The following is a 15,602-nucleotide window of genomic DNA, read 5'->3' on the forward strand; positions in this document are numbered from 1 at the left end:
ACGAGATATGATCATTTTAAGCCAGAATGGAATTTTTATAATATACGGATATTAATATATAAATGTTATAATATATAGATGTATAATACATGGATATTAGAACTTAGGAAATATTCGTAAATGATATTACAATATTTATTATAATAATGTTATAGATTACAATTTCTAAATTTTGAAAATTGCCCTTTGTATCTTTCAATGTTATAGTCTCATTTATCTTTTGGAGAAATGAAAGTTACTATTATAATAATAATATTAAAATAATATAGAAGATGTATTAATTATAAAAATGAATTTAAAAATTATACAAAAATATATTTGAAACTATATTCACAAAGAAACAATTGTAATCTATATATGAAGGGGCGCAAGAATTAACCATATTTTGAAAATGTATTGTGCGAAGCAACAAACCAATGAACAAAATTTTTAACGGCAATACTCTTGTATCGCCTATTTATTTTTTGAAATGAATGTACTTTACAAAACTATCTGTATAATAATCGTATATTTTAAGATATTCATATTTTACATTTTGTAATCTCGTAAACATTACTCACCGCTTGAGTAATAATTTCTTTTGTCTACGCAATATTTAAAAAGGAAATGAAATATTTATATATGATAAGAATCAAAGATATTCGAAACTTTATATAAAAATACATGCAATAATTTTATAGATTGCAAAATGTACGATAAATAATCTCTCGAACACGATGTTTCTTGTTATATATTTTATATAGTTTTGAGGCAGGAGATTTTTAAATATTTGATTTATTTGGATGTCTTCATTAACAATGAAAGTTTATGTTATCGGTAAGATTTATGCGAATAGTGTGACTGAGTAATTATACGAACATTATTACAGTCTTGCGAATGTATATACACTGCTGTTAACTTCGTTCAAAGTTCTGTCCTGATTATGACAATGTTTTGAACGGAGAACTTACGTGAATACAGGTACTTCCGGCTTGGCCTGTGGCAACAATTAATGGCGTTAGAAGTCTATTCTCGCTCATTAACGATCGTCCTGTCATGTGCAAGCACTGAAACTTTGAAGCTTCTGCTAGGTTTGTGATATTTTGTTGAATTTCTGATCATTTAGTAATGATATTGCAAAATGTAAGTACCTACTACTAAGAGTGCGTACTATCATTTGAATGCTCAACACTTCAATTCAATTAGTGTTCTTACTAATAGTCAGTCAGAATGTGTTACCACAAAGTGTCACATCGTTTCAGTATTGTAAAATAACGTAGCATGTGATTCAATGATTTCACTTGATCAAAATGACCATGTAATTCGTAATTTTATATGAAAATTGGCTCACCTCACTGTTTTGGGCTTTACTAGTTTAATTCAGTATATTTTATTTAATTCAACACATGTATTATTTTTCTAAACTGATACAATGCACATATTTTCATATGTCATGTAGTAATTAGATTAATTACTATCGCAAGATCTTTTTCTGTTTTAAGGACACAATGCTTTTTTAAAGATAAGCACTACTATAACGGATCTGATGCTTTTAGTAATAATATAATTTAAGCTAACACATTGAACTGTATAAAAAAATTTTAACGCATTAATTGTCAAAAATATTTTTATAACGGCAAGCGCAATGATCATTGCTGTTGCTGTTATTAAAAAATATGTATATACAATGAAAAGATAAAAAACTAGCGAGCTTATAGGGTAATTCCGAGTGAAATTGTTCTCCACTTGGAATACTTTCAATTTTCTTGAGTTTATTCATTTAAATAAGATTATATAGTATTTTAAAAAGTTAAAATATTAAGATTTATGATTATAGGACAAAATTAATTAAATAAATTAATTTATATATACAATTGTTTACGATATTAAATTTTATAAAAACTTTCATAAATGGTATACTGAATCTTGTACAAAAAGCTATTTAATTATGATTCTATTATACATATATAGTATATCTGTGGTGGTTTACTATTAGATGATATTTGAAAATGTGGATCTTTAGTAAAAAGAGAATTAGGAAAACAATAATATATTTAATAAGATAAAGGAAACAATACGGACAACAACACGTAAAATACAACACACGACTCTCGCACCAAAAATGTTCTACTCCGCTGTCGCTCACCAAAATGTGTTTCTCCACTGTCGCTCACCAAAATGTGTGTATGCACGCATTTCCACTCGCTTTTATCACACACCCCCATTCGCTCTGTCTTTCTCACCCTTGCACCCTTCTCACTCGCATCTTCCGTCCATGGTCAAAATTCACGCAGTCACGTACACGCTTTTCTCACGGTTCAGTCGCTCAGTTCCAGATACTCTTCCTCGCATTCTTTCAGCCACTCGAAATTGTCTAAACGCAGTCACACTATTTCCCAAACACCCCGGCGCCGGTCCGTCGCAATATGACCTGGTCGCCCTTACGCACGCACAACAAACCATTCATCCTACAATAAATATTCTCGATACTACACTCGGCCATTCCTGACCGAACATCTGTCCTCAGATGTTTCATTGTCACTTTCTAGGTTCTCTCGGTGTCACTACACAAGTGGTCAGTATCTGGTATAATTCGTCGAGGTTTTCGGAACAGAATTGACTGTTTCTTCCAGTGTTCTATCGCTAATAAGGACCCTAAGTAATTGCTGTGAAACGTCACTAACAGCACTTCACCGTTGCACATGGAAAATACACATCCCTTCTCTATACAATTCAAAAAGCCTTTTTGCTTCCATTGTTTACACTTCGCCAAAATACAATCAACGCAGTTTTGTAGCACTTTGTCCACCTTTTCCCGCAAGTTTCGGAACCGATAATCCCTTTTTAATCTGGTCTCGGTTTTTTCCGACGCAAAATGCCCGTTCTCGTAGGCCCGCTTAATTACCTGAGTCGGCATCGACTTAAATACCGCAAGGCTTATGTTCCCCTCAGACTCTGACTGTTCAAATATTTTTTTAATACCACGATCCTTTCGCTTCGCTTTCCCTAGCCTACCGTTTCTATTATTTTCGTTTTTACCCACCAATATACACGGTGACAGAGAATTACAATTCAAAGCATTCACATAATCATTGGGTTTAACGTCTTCAACTTCTTTCTCAACTAAAGGGGTGATGGTTACCTTTAAGCTATCTACCTTTGAAATTGCTTTAACATCGCTAACAATTTTCTCGTTTTTAATCTGTATTAACCCACTAGTTTCTAAGCTCTCTTCAGTTTTGACAGGCGTGCTCGGTATCAAGAAAGAAACTTCACTCGATAAATCTGTGCAATTCCCCCTAGTAACCGCGACATCACAAAAATCGAACGAGATAGTCTCTAATTCCTTACTACTATTGTCCTCGGCTGTTTGACCGGCGTTGTTTGATAAATTCTTCGAAGGTTCCGTAATCGCGACATTAGAATCATTCACAGGAGATAAAAATTCGGCCAACGCACTCTTCGCGTTGTTAACTTCATGATTATCAATAATATGTTGTATTGACTCTTCGTGCTCAGGTATTTGAGCCTGCAATAAATCCATCTCACTCGCGTCATCTACGTTAATATTGAAAATTTCCGGCGCATCTAATTTCTTGATCAAAATTTCTCCTCCCTTCATGGTAAGTTCTACGGAGTCTAGAAAATCTGTCCCTATTATTAAATCATGTGGCGTCAACGCATCGGACACAACGTGCATATTCATCGGATATGTTGTATTATCTATTACAATATTAATAGAAAATTCCCCCATGGTATAATTTGTTTTTGTTCCTACACCGTGAAACCGCAAAATTCTGTTATTCAATTTAGGCGCTCCGATTTTAATGTAATGATCTGCTCGTATTAAATTTAAGTCACTACCTGAGTCAATTAACGCTACCAACTTACAATTCTCGATCTGCACCTCTTTGATACGCTTTTTCCGTGATCCCACTGACGCACTATTTACATCCTTTACAGGTTGTTCTACACTGCTACAATCAGACGCAATATGCCCATACTCTCTACACTTAAAACATTTAACGCCTTTACTTTTGGTTGGACAATTCGAACTCAGATGTTTCCGATCTCCACACAGGAAACAGCGACGTACAACCTCCTGGACGACCGCACGGCTGGACCGTGTCTCCGTTGGCTTCCTCTTCGTCTTCATATTCTCCTTCATCGACTCGTACAGCATACATTTCTCCTTCAACTCCTGAATACTTCTGGCTCCATACAGAATCATTTTGTTCACCTCCTCGTCGTGGATACCATCAACTATATACTTGATAACTGCCACAGCCGACATATCCGCTCGTTTCGCGATATCAAACATCTGGTAAATGTACTCGTTGTATGTTTCACTCGGTTTCTTGCTGCGACGGGACAATTCTTTGTGGACTGTATACGCATCCACACTTTCTGTAAATTCGGACTTCAATGCCTTCCTCAACGCAATCCAACTTTTGCCGCACTTCTCGTAGTTCACAAACAACTTGGCTGAACCACGCAGAAGCCGCTTTGCGTATACCACCTTCTGCACGTCCGTCCATTCACACACATCAGCCATATCTTCGAACTCTTCCACCCAGCAACGAACGTTTACCCCATCATCACCACTGAACGTACTCATCGATTCCTCGACATCTCGAAAAGTTAACAGATGTGAACTGCTGTGGAGTCTCATACGACCTCGAACATCTCGCTCTTCTTCCACCTCGCTTTCTGATTCCTCTTCCGCCTCATCTTCTCCATGCTCAAACTCTAACATGAAGGCTGCCCTCAACCTGTCTTGCAACTCTTTTTTGTTGCCCGTTCTTTTCAGCTTACGCCTTCCCAGTTCTTCCTTCAATTCGGTGAGCCTCATGGAGTATATCTTCTCCAACTTTTCGCTGGTCTTCTGTCCGTTAACTACTTCAATGATGGTATTGTTTCCTTCTTCACTCATTTTCAACGCAATTTTCAACACAGGTCAACACAAATCAACACGAATCAACGCTTTTCCTATATTCTTAATTACTGTGACTCCACAATTTTTGATCTCACGATCCCGGCTGAGCCCCCAATTTTATAGTATATCTGTGGTGGTTTACTATTAGATGATATTTGAAAATGTGGATCTTTAGTAAAAAGAGAATTAGGAAAACAATAATATATTTAATAAGATAAAGGAAACAATACGGACAACAACACGTAAAATACAACACACGACTCTCGCACCAAAAATGTTCTACTCCGCTGTCGCTCACCAAAATGTGTTTCTCCACTGTCGCTCACCAAAATGTGTGTATGCACGCATTTCCACTCGCTTTTATCACACACCCCCATTCGCTCTGTCTTTCTCACCCTTGCACCCTTCTCACTCGCATCTTCCGTCCATGGTCAAAATTCACGCAGTCACGTACACGCTTTTCTCACGGTTCAGTCGCTCAGTTCCAGATACTCTTCCTCGCATTCTTTCAGCCACTCGAAATTGTCTAAACGCAGTCACACTATTTCCCAAACACCCCGGCGCCGGTCCGTCGCAATATGACCTGGTCGCCCTTACGCACGCACAACAAACCATTCATCCTACAATAAATATTCTCGATACTACACATATATTTATTTTCATAAATAAATTTTATTTTTTGTTAGATATCAATAATATTTATGCTATAATAGTTCTTAAAAAGTTGAACCATCCCTTCCCGATTTACCCTACAATAAGTGTATTTGCGTTACACAAATACATCGGGCGTTAATATTTCTTTGGAAACAAATTAGACAAATATTCAGAGATTTTTTACTTAAAAATGACCAACGATTCGGTCGACTTTTTAGAGTTGATGGTAACAAAATAAAAGCCATAATTGAATCGAATCGTTGTATAACTGTACGAGAGATTGCAAAAAAAAGAATGGAAGATATTTTCTAGTGGAATATTTTCTATACAAAAAATGAACTGTAATCAGTCTATTTCACACTAAAATACCGAAATTACTTTCTTACCAACCCAATCAATTTCTACTAAATTATAACAAATATCATTTTTCGAAACGTAACGCACGAAGAAAATCAAAAAGCTTTACCAAAGTTCTTATTTAACACGTTGAATGCCGCACGATTTCACCTAACAAAATACACAAATTGAAACAGATATAATATCAAATTATTTCATTGAATCCTTTCATTATTATTGCACGTTTATCTCGCCGAATGGCACCGTATTAGATAGCATTATGTAAAATATAAAAATATTTGCACATCATCATCGTTTATATTCCTGAATTATAATAATTCGACTTACTCGGGGGTCACCGGTGACCTCCACAGCATTTAACGTGTTAATGTTGTAACAAAATACTTACTTCAATACAATAAGAAAACTAATTTTCCAATTACTGTATGTTATCACGAACCAGTCAATAAAAATACACCCACAGCTGCATACATGTACATTCGCTTTCCGCATATTAAGCGGTAGTGTATTAACACGTCGGCGCGGTTCGATCGCGGCAGAATTACGATGGGCAAATTCCTCAATCACGATGACTGTCGTCAATGCGACGAACGACAATTTGAAATGGAAACTTGCGCGACAGAACGCATATGAAATGCACAATGCGCGCGGCCGCACGGTGAATGTACTGCGTCAGATTGCGCCGCGAAATTCCGCCGTTGCATAATGCACGTCGTCTTTCATAACCTCGTTTCGATCCGGCCGGGAAGCTTCCGTAACCACGTGTAAATAATCTTAAACTGTCAAATGCACATGCCAGAGACCGATCTGCGACGGGACACCATCGAACGCCGGTGGCCGGGCACGCGTGAATGCACGTAGGTGTATACTTACTTACATTGCCGGTCGAAAGTTTAGAACTACTTAATTATATAAGGTCACAAATTAAAAATTATACAGCTTATAAATATATAAAATAAAATAATAAACATCATACATCTTTAACATGATATATTTGATTGATACACATATGTCTGTTCCTTAATCATACACAACAATTCTCTAATAAAAATTGTTTACAAAAAATGGAAGTTTTTCGTTTAAATGATGCATTGGTACCAAACTTTTGACCGACAGTGTACATGTACATGCCACGAGAACGGCGATAGCGTCACTACACGTGAATAATCAGGTCGGCCCTATCGTCCGGTACCGAAATATCGGTGCAAGTATGTTTACAGAGGATCTTTCGCCTTAAATTTTGCGTTCGAGGAGGCAAGCGCCAACAGACCGATCAGCAGTCATATAGGATTTCCCGTATGCACTACTGTTGACAAGGGGTTGATTCTGCGTAGAAAAAATGGAATTGAAAAAAATTGGAATTAAAATAAGAAATAGAAGGAAGCTGTATAGATGTATTTTCGAAGTTTCAAATGCGGAAAAATTCTTTGTATTAGACACTTTACAAATCATCGTACTGTTCTTCGGGTATGTGATCATTTTAATATGATTTTGTAAGTTGATGGTGGCAATATAAGTATTTTTCCAGTACGGTCTATGAAACGTTCATACTGTTCATTCAATGAATCTGTTGTTCCTTGTCATGTTGAATATTATGCATTTCCATAATTATTCATTCCATTCCTTAGCAACTTCAATTCATCTATCAGTACATTTCTGAGTAAGAGACTTTTATTTAAAAGAATTTGTTGCAATCAACAACGAATGTTATTTATAATAAATTATTAGCGTGTGAAGTACAACATATTGCTGATCGGATAATATTAAGTATGCAGAAAATCTTACATCAGTTTAAAGGTCATGAATTATAGTCCATAAAACATTTTGTTCTAATCGTTTACAAATTGGCTGACTATGGCGAAAATTTGTACACATTGAAGAACTTTAGTTTCTTTTATTCTTCGAATCATTCATCTATCTAATTGACCAGAATTTAAATATATTTTTTTATGTAAATGTCATTCTAATAATTAGCATATCTCAACATAACAAGAAATTGTTAGATACTGAACGATCCTACCGGTCATAAAGTATTAAGAAGTAGACCAGATATATTTTCAAAGCAGAATTCCTCAAAAATCAAATTCCAAGCGAGAAAATTGTATAGTATATTTTGGACTTATTCATGTACATGGAATCATCCCCCGGTCGGCAGCGTTGCGTTACGCCAGACACCCTATATCAGTGTTTCCCAACGTGGGGACATCGCTCCACAGAGGGGCAATTTGAAATTTGAAATATCACTTCATACATTTCACAATATTTATGCACGTAAACAAAATAGCAAAAATATTAGAATAAATATTATAAAAATATTATAATATCACATTAAAAATTATATATATGTTACATAGGGGGGCATAAGAATTTTAGAAAAGCTTAAGTGGGGCATGGCGCAAAAAAGGTTGGGAAACACTGCCCTATATAAAAGAGACTAGCTGATCTTCGAAGCCGTCATAAATCGGCACACCGACCTTCTAAAGTTACTGCGTACCACTAAAACATAAATCTGAGAGCGTACAGCTGAAAACCACACGTTTGGCTTTCACTTTCCGTTCGCTTGCCAAAATTTATGATTACGGATACTTCCGAAACGCGCGGTGGCACACCGACGCTTCTAATTTTTACCATTTCCACCGTCGATTTAGAAATCGTCCTGCAACCAACCATATCCGAAAATAGTTTCGCAAAATTAGACGCATCTGTTTGCAAGTATCGTGCAGTTTTCCAATGGGGAAGTAGTTAGTCTTGTTACGTGTCACGTGCCCGGCGCTACCAACTAAAAATCAAATATTCCTTCAGGATCAGTCGGGACTGTTTCACGAAACACAAACGGAGACTCGTAATTTTATCGATTCCTCTCTCGAAACTTGTACTACCGACTCCTCCTAGGCTCTGCACCTTTTTACCGATTCCGACGTGATCCAAGTTCACGATTCGCGGACCCACACGACGCAATACAGGGCGCTCGCATTACTTCCTCTGACAGGCATAAATTATGCAAGTCACTGTCGGGTCACTTTCGATTCAAAGTTGGAGCCCAACGTGCATACGCACACGAAAAATCGCAGTAGAAGGTTCAAACTGATTTATATCGGTGAATAATAGGCAAATAATGAGCAGAGCCAACCGCTCTTCTTTTAGTATGGTTTATTTAATAGATTTCTCAGTTTTATTATTTCGGTTTTAAATAATTTGCTGTTACAAATACACACTTGTTCTATCGTTGTAATAGTTTTCTTATAGCAACAGCAAAGAATTTTTTATTTTAAAATTTGAGTCAGTTTTGGTCATTTGTTTTTATCTGTGTGTCTCATAGATTGCATTGTGTTAGAAGATAGCAACGATATTTTTAATCTGTATGTCATTATGGGCAATGTCAAAATTTGAAATTCTAAACAAATTTTAATTGATGTCGAGCTGGTAATGTGAACAAATGAATAACAACGTAAATGGTATTTTGCATATTGATATCGCTTATTCAGGAAATATTATCGAAGTCATTAACTCATTCGTCGAAGTTTACGTAATTTGTAGCATATTGTAGAAACATTTAGAAATAAATTTTAGATGGTTATACTTTTTGTGAAAGTGTACTTTTTAAGAGTATTCATCATAAGTGAATCAATACTAGATTTCTGTGTACATACTGTGTTGTATACATAGTTGTGACATAGCAATGTTTTAATTAACCTCTTTTATTTAAATATTTTTTTACTAAAGATGTTTGTCTCTTTAAATGTAGGACCACCTAATCAAACGGATTAAAATAACATATTTTAGATTATTTATTTAAAAATATTTTTTAATTTTAATTAGATTATCAAATAAATTTGTTTATTTAAATTCATATACAATAAAAGTGACGTTATATCTCAATATATATTTCCTTGTAGATTTAACAAGAAATTAGTATTGGGTCACTTTCATTGTCCATTGTTGAATTAAATTTTGGACCACCCACGTAATAAGTTCTACAATATTCTGGGAGAAAGAGAATAATAGTACAATATGCGTTATTAATTAGTAATATGAACGTCGCATGTTAAATACTATTTGTTCAAATGTCAACTAACAAATATCTATATTTCGCAAATATACCCATTGCAGCAAATGCAGAAATGAATGAATTAAACATTAATGTTACCATAATGTTCTGTTATATTCGAAAATTATATTATATAATACTACATATTATTTCCATATTTAGTTATTCGTTTGTATAGGTAGTGTCTATACTACATCATAAAGCAATATTCGATTCTAAAAAATCTATATCCATTAAAAATTAAAAAAGCTTCTTCTTCAAGGGCATATTGTTCCAGATTCTAAAATAAAAGTAAATGTTTATACAGTATTACATAATATACATTTTCATTAGTGCAAACGACATACAAAGAATATAATATATTAGACCAAAAAAAATTTGTATATAATTGCTTTTCATAAGGAAGAAAACGTGAGTTAGATAGAAATTAAGAAATTTATACTATTTTGGTTATTAATGTATGGTTATTAATATTTGGTTATTAAAAGTATATTATATTTTGGGTTTTAACGTTGATAGACAAAATATTGTTCAATGTGAAAAATAGAAAGTAGTCACGAGTATCTAAACACGTAAGTAGAACAGGATCGTCGTTAGTCAGACGTATTAAACTTAAATGCTCTATAAAATAGAAACTCGCAATATATCTATTTAAATTGATTACTAATGTTACGTAAGATTGAAATACTGCGGATCGTACATTTGATTAAGGCAGATTAAATACGAATAAAAGAACTGTACGTTGAGCTGAGGCTAATAAACACGAGTAATAAAATTAATATGGTTGATACGTAAAACAATCATGAATTAATATCTATACATTTGAAATAATTAATAGAGGACGTGCACTAATTATGTACTGTATCTCATTGCAATAAAATCGTATTTGGTCGAGAGAATTAAATCGATTTATGAGAGAAAATCCGTTACGAATGTCTCTGCTACACAACATCAGACTCCTTATTATTTATAGCATCACATTATACTGTATCAGTGTCTCAATAATTAATGGGTATCATTTACCCTGTAGCCATTAAAAGCGAACCATGAACTAATAGGCACCAAACATTAGACTCTTATTTTATTTGCTCGGCTACTTAATAGAGTCTCCTAAGGGAAACATTTACAATTTAATATGACTGCAAAACATATATTTTTCACTTTGCTATAATTTTTACGTTATTCTTTTTTAATAATAATATGTATACTTTTTCTGAGAGACTGTTCACAGAATGTACATTTTTTCGCATATGCGAACAAAAGTTTATTATAATGTCAGATAAAAATATAATTTTGAAAAAAACACCCTATATATTTGTATATAATATTTTTATTATAATATCGAGTTGAATTCATTAAGATTTCAAATTGAAACTAGAAACTATCAATATTATTCATTTCCTTTAACTCGAAATGAGGTACTGGTTTCCGGTTATCAATATTTAAGCTTCAAAGTAAATGTAAACCTATATCAATCATAGATTCCCTTATGCTTTCAGAAAATGATTAAGATAAAGTATTCTAAATAACGTAACTACAACACAAATTACACAAAATTCAAGAAAAAGTCCATATTTGTTAAAAAGAAAACAAATTCAATGATTTAGGAGCATGTACAATAGTATGTTTTCATGTTTAAAAGCATACTGAAGTTTGCAAGGCATACAGATGTCATTGAAATTTAATTTTACCCATACTGGCCCTCTCTATATTGTCCCTTGCATCACTTTCCAGTGGCGCGATTGCTTGATCAAGAACATTTCAATATTAGTTACTCGATCACGAGGCTATTACTGGAAGTTTCATTAGCAAAACTTCCATCGTGTATCGAATTTCGATCATTTCTGCGGTTTGATAATCATAGGCCGCAGCCAATGCCACGATTCAGAATTTCACGCATAAAACCGGAGTTTACATTCCAGCAACGTTTCCTCTCAACGCCTTGTCGTTTCAAGCCAGGTTCGATATGCTAGGACACATTGCATACCCATGCACTTTCCTCTCGAAACTCATATCGGCCTCGTGCACACACTCGCGCGCGGTTCTGCAGTGACGCACACGCATCTGCGCGTCCGTACGCGGAACGTGTGTTTCAGTAAACGCTGTAACGACGAGGGTCACCAAGATCGAAGCAAGAATATCTAAAAAAACGCCGGATATTTAAAGATTCCGAATAGAACGATGCATATTCTTCTGCTCGAACAAGGACGAATATAAAAGTCGATGCCCAATTATATTTGAATTCTATTACGCTCTCGCAAACGCTTGGAACTTTCCTTTTCCTTGCGGGCTACATGCACTTCAGGGGTTTAAATCACTCCTGAATGTTTGAATATTTTTCGATTCGCGGGGATCCAGATTGTCGACAAGAATAAACATCGATCGCTCGTTAAATTACGTCTGCGTCGTTCGAATCGAATTTACGAGCTTTGATAAATGGTCCCGGCTTGTATCTGGCATCTTTATAATCCCTCCAGCCTTCATCCTTAATTCACGTCTTCCTTCGTTGTACTGTACCTGGAATCAACCTTCGAGATGCACTTTATTATTACGTGGGATCAGTCGGGAAACTTGTGTGTCGAATTCGATTAGAAAGAAATTTACGACATACTTTTGTTCGAGTATAGTTCGCGATACAATTTCCTATACCGACGTCCATGATTTTTCACGGTGAACATTACATCCGTCTCTTTTGCTATTCGAACAATTGTAGCTTTTTCGTGTACTCTTTGCAGGTGTACATTGTGGATTGGCAACTGGTACAATTTAAGTAAAAGGTTGGTGAAATTGAAAAGGATGAAACGTAGAAATAAAATTGTTTTTCGTTTCAACAATTCGTACAACGTTTATAAAGCTGACGTTTATAAGTATGACGTTTATAACGCATATAAAGGTGACGTTGAGTTTATACGTGATTTATACGTAAATACGGCTTGTGCGTGCACTTTAGACTGATTATGTTCTACGATTAAAACATTATTAAAATTGTTACGTATTTCACATTGAACACTCAGTTTTTAATTAGATATTGTAGTAAAGGAATTTGAACATTTTTAAATGATATGGGTGTCATTATCATAGATATGTGAAACTTGTGCGGTATTTTTCCTATATGGATTTACAAAAAAAATACACTAGAAAAACCTAATAAATTTTAACAAGTGCAATGAACACAATTACATTATGTCCATTATAGATTTAAAAAAGAAAAACACGTTAGAAGCTACAGAAAAATCGTAACAGTCTGCTCAAGGAAAGATTTATCTCAGAATCTACAATTTTCAGTTATTAACCCTTTGCAGTGGACAGGTGACTCTCACTCATCACTTGATTTCATACAGTAAAACTATAAAATTTGATATCTAATATTACACCTTGTATAATGCATTTATTTGAGAAATATTGAAATAACATAGCTTTGTTCCTCAATGTACGTGCGATTTTTCTTCGAGTTAGTTTTACAAAATATCATCTTTATCTCATCAGAAAATATTAAAATATTTCCAGTGAAGAACTTTCGAGTACAAAGGGTTAATACCTAGTAAACGAAACTTCAACTTATAAAATGGTACAAGACTTTTACTTATATGAGAAATATATATGCTTTGCATGATACCATATTTTTGGGATACCCTATAAATGAAACAAACATGACTTGCCAGGCACCGCTTGGCACATTTGGGTCAGAATTTCTGAAATTGACCCGTGATGCTCAAATGATTGATAGTGTTACTGATAAAAAATTGAAACTTAAAACTGCGTATAATGAAGTTCATATTAGAAATTTATGCAGTATTTGTTACTTTGTGCTTCTTGTACTCCGCGCTTGACTATTTGACTGTTAGTCAGTTCGCATAAGATCATAAGTGAGACAGCAAGTTCGCCTTTCAACAGAGCTACCTCATTAAGCTCATTAGCCGGTGCTTTGTTTCATCAGCGAAGTGACAACAGACAGAAGAGCATGGACAAAGAAAACTATAACTGTAGCGCGTTTTCTGCACGTACGTATCGCTGCTGATGTCTATCCTACAAGCTTTGTGACTGCTTTCATATTACATGCACGTAAATGCAATTCTAATGCAACGCTAAGAAGTAATTTTGAATTCACTCTTTTCCTAAAGGAACCATTTATTTTCATTCATCGGACACCAAAGAGATAATTCTAGATGAATCATTTTAGTTTGCTAGATTAAGTAAGTAGAATAAAAATACCTCGTTCAGCCAAAAACGTTATAAAAAGCAGTTACAGGAGTAAAAAGAAATATCATTATATAATTGTACGTAACAAACCATCCCTTGATAAGTCAGTAATACAAGGATTGTTGGTTAGATAAATGGAATGAAAAATGATTTTTGGTTACATACGTAATGAGAGAACGACGTTTAATAAGAGAAGCAATCTATCCTTATTATAAATACCACCTGTCAAATAAAACGTATCGTGAACAATTTTAAAATGAATAAAATAAATCATACTTGTTAATATAATAATAATAAAATATAATCCAACTAACAATAACTGCGAGATCATTCTGCTTATTTTCCGTATTCACTTTGTCTTCATCAAATTTCCCTCTGATAATCAGCAAACCTTCCAAACACAGTCAACCAGGAAAACCCATATTCGACATTCTAATCTGCTTGGTACGCACTTATGTTAGGACGAACTAATTAATCCGCGGCGTGATTGCAAATAAATCGAATCCGGCCAGCGCTCTGGGTGGTGGAAAGGGACGTCGGTAAAGGACACGGAAGGGTGGAGTGTATGTTAAAGGAACGGAGGGCTGGCAGTTCAGCACGCTCGTCGAGTTAAATATGCAAATCAAGTTGCACTTATGTCTTGGGCTTCAGAAGCTACGGGGAGAGCTTTCCACGGAGGATGCAAACACTGCCTCCAACCACCGAACATTCCCTTTAACCTGTCGTCGGTACTTGAAGAGAAGCACACTCCCCAACCCGGTGTGCTCTTCCTTATGTTTGTTCAGAGAAGTCTCATTCGAAAACTACAGATTTCCTTCGTTCCGATCTCTTAACCCCCACACGTCGATTATGTTAATTTTTTCCAATAATAAACCTCTGCTTCTAATTGCGGTGGCACCTTTATTATCCGATTTAATTTAGCAACTGACAGTTAAGATAAATGGCGAGTGAGAAAGTAATTTTTTACAGTGTATTTGTATAATTCTAATTTACCTGATATACTTGTTTGACTATTACATTTAATGTAACTAATATGTCTGATTTAACAAATAAATTTGTAACATTCTAATTTAACTAATATGTCTAATTTAACAAATGCATTTGTAAAATTCTAATTTGAGCTCTAATTTAACTAAAACTCTGAACAATGTAGATCGCAGAAAATAATGATTCGGTTAATTAAGATCCTATTATATAATTGTTTTGTTATACAAATATATTAATTAATATAATACATACTATAAGTTTAACGAACAAGTTTTTTTGCTGTAATCGAGTATCAACTCTGAGCTATTTTAATTCAGTCAATGAAACCATTACAGTGCATAGAATAAATATTTCTCTTAACAGTGATTCTTCAGGTTTGCTTGGTACTTTCGAACGAGGATATTGTTATTAAAATAAAGTTTCAGTTTCAAGAATAAAATC

General features: G+C 34.6%; 1 long non-coding RNA gene across 5 annotated transcripts in view; it reads right to left on the minus strand.

The window, feature by feature from the left end:
- LOC116425261 (uncharacterized) overlaps positions 1–15,602 on the minus strand; it is a 41,756-nt gene that overhangs the window by 18,952 nt on the left and 7,202 nt on the right. Inside the window, exons 1-2 of one of the 5 annotated variants that reach the window (XR_012998420.1) lie at positions 6,315–6,777; positions 951–1,052 (exon numbers count right to left, since the gene is read on the minus strand). The exons of 1 other annotated variant lie outside the window; for it this stretch is intronic. This is a non-coding gene — a long non-coding RNA (uncharacterized LOC116425261). Of the gene's footprint in view, positions 1–950; positions 1,064–6,314; positions 6,778–15,602 lie in introns of those variants that run through there. 3 more of the 5 variants (XR_012998421.1, XR_012998424.1, XR_012998422.1) reach the window with 3 other exon arrangements.

The sequence above is a fragment of the Nomia melanderi genome, chromosome 4 (genome assembly GCF_051020985.1).
Source record: "Nomia melanderi isolate GNS246 chromosome 4, iyNomMela1, whole genome shotgun sequence".
In the NCBI taxonomy this organism is placed as follows: Eukaryota; Metazoa; Arthropoda; class Insecta; order Hymenoptera; family Halictidae; genus Nomia; species Nomia melanderi.